The sequence below is a fragment of the Babylonia areolata genome, chromosome 23 (assembly GCF_041734735.1).
Source record: "Babylonia areolata isolate BAREFJ2019XMU chromosome 23, ASM4173473v1, whole genome shotgun sequence".
Lineage (NCBI taxonomy): Eukaryota > Metazoa > Mollusca > Gastropoda > Neogastropoda > Buccinidae > Babylonia > Babylonia areolata.
Genome location: NC_134898.1, coordinates 14,295,221 through 14,297,720, shown reverse-complemented (window position 1 = coordinate 14,297,720; position 2,500 = coordinate 14,295,221). Strand labels below are relative to the sequence as shown.

Here is a 2,500-nt window from a genome sequence, read left to right as displayed (position 1 = left end):
CACACACACACACACACACACACACAGAGGGGGGGGGGGAGAGAGAGAGGTCAAACTTGCTTAAAAAGTTTCACAGTCAGCTTTATATTACCTCTCCTGTACTTCAACTTTCACTCTATTTTTTTCTCCTCATTTGTCGCAGTAAAGAAGAGTGGGCGATGGAGCTGGGGAAATCAGCGATAAAAAAAAAAAAAAAAAAAGAAAGAAAGAAAGAAAGAGGGAGAGACAGAGAAGAAATACATAAATGAATAAATGAATGAAATAATAAAGGAAAGGAAAGAAAGAAAGGAAAAAGGGTTCGCATGAATAAAACTCGCAAACGCAACTTTAAGCTGCTTCATTGCTTGTGTGTGTGTATGTGTGTGTGTGTGTGTGTGTGTGTGTGTGTGTGTGTGTGTGTGTGTGTGTGTGTGTGTTCGTTTGCGTGTTTGTGTGCGTCCGTGCGTGCGTGTGTGAGCGCGTGTGTGTGCGCACGCGCGTGTGTGCGTATGTGTGTGTGTGGGGGGGGGGGGGAGGGGTTGTATGTGTGTGTGTGTGTGTGTGTGTGTGTGTGTGCGTGTGTGTGTGCGCGCGTTGCAAACGCAACCTTAAACTGTTTCATTGCTTGCGTGTGTGTGTGTGTGTGTGTGTGTGTGTGTGTGTGTGTGTGTGTGTGTGTGTGTGTGTGTGTGTGTGTGTGTGTGTGTGTGCGTGGTCCGTGTGTGCGTACGTGCGTGCGTGCGCGCGCGCGCGTGCGTGTATGTGTGTGTGTGTATGTGTGTGTGTGTGTGTGTGTGTGTGTGTGTGTGTGTGTGTGTGTGTGTGTGTGTGTGTGTGTGTGTGTGTGTGTGTGTGTGTGTGTGTGAAAGGATGTTATCGGGTGAAAGGGTAGGGCTGAACGCCTCTGACGGATTAAATAAAATGTTTTAGAACCAATAACATGTCACCCAATTCTAACGTTTTAGCTGCAGAGACATGCAAAAAGAGGGTAGCCTACTTCATTACAGACGTCGGGAGATGTGACACGGCGCAAGAGAAGAGAGAGAGAGAGAGAGAGAGAGAGAGAGAGAGAGAGAGAGAGAGAGAGAGAGAGAGAGTCTGATAAGGAAAAAAAATCTATTTCATCAAAGACAGTACTCAAGTTCATTATCATTTTGTTTGGACTCTGAATCATTAAACCCAATGTGCTTTTTTTTGTTTTCTAAGCTTTTAATTGAGAGAGAGAGAGAGAGAGAGAGAGAGAGAGACAGAGAGAGAGACAGAGAGAGAGACAGAGATGGTTTAATGTTTACAAGTCATCAGACTCTTCACACTGTCAACAATAACAGTCAGTACTCAAGTGCATTACCATTTTGCTTATACAACCCAATATATATATATTTTTTTTTCTAAGCTATTAATTGCGAGAGAGAGAGAGAGACAGACAGAGAAAGAGAGAGAGAGAGAGAGAGAGAGAGAGAGAGAGAGAGAGAGAGAGAGAGAGACCAATACCTGGCTGGCTCAGGTTAGCCCCGGGGTCAATATAGTAGCATAGCCTGAAAATGACCCACGGAGAGAACAACTGGCCGGAAGTGACCCCCCCCCCCCCACTCCCCTCCACACCTGTTAGGTTTTAAGGTTTTATCCCCCCCCTACCACCATTCCATCCTGGGGGGGATGGGTTGTGTTGGCGGGAGGGGGTGAGGGTGTGGGCGTAAAACTGGGCCAGTTACTATCGACACATAGCTTTCAAAGTAGAGCTTCACCCACGTTTGCTTCCGTTATGGAGTGATGGCCTTGAGGTAACGCGTCCGCCTTGGAAGCGAGAGAATCTGAGCGCGCTGGTTCGAAACACGGCTAAGCCACCGATATATATTTTCCCCACTCTCAACTGGACCTTGAATGGTTTGTCTGGACGCTAGTTATTCGAATGAGACGATAAACCGAGGTCCCGTGTGCAGCATGCACTTGATGGAGTCTCCCGTCGGTCCGACGGATGAGTAAGCAGGCAGGCTTATCTGTCGGTGTGTGTCCTCATATGGGAGAGGAAGCCAATTCTGGATGCGCAGCACTTCCCACAGGAGTTGCGAGGGAAAACGTCTCCAGAAGTTGAGCTCTGCTTCCTTCGCTCACGCTTCTCCTTAATGGCCAGCGTTCTCTTGTTTAAAAAACAAACAAAAAACAAAACAAACAAACAAACAAACAAAAAAAAAAAACACGCACTTAACGCACGCCAAAAAGAAAAAAAAAAAAAAAAAATCTCACGGCAACAAAAGAGTTGTTTCTGGCAAAATTATATAGAGAAATCCACTTCGATAGGAAAAAACAAATATAACTGCACGCAGGAAAAAAAGAAAAAAAAGAAAAAAAAAAGGTGGCGCTGTAGCGCAGTGATGCGCTCTCCTTCACACACAGAAATCTGTTGTGATAAAAAGAGAAATACTATAAATACAATACAATAACGGACATTTGGGCGAGGGACTTTAATGATTTTTTTTTTTTTTTTTTTTTTTTTTTTTTTTAAGAATCATTTAATCCGAGA

At 44.8% G+C, this 2,500-nt stretch overlaps 1 protein-coding gene across 1 annotated transcript in view; it reads right to left on the bottom strand.

The window, feature by feature from the left end:
- LOC143298291 (glutamate receptor ionotropic, kainate 2-like) overlaps positions 1 to 2,500 on the bottom strand; it is a 591,925-nt gene that overhangs the window by 75,349 nt on the left and 514,076 nt on the right. The window lies entirely within an intron of this gene.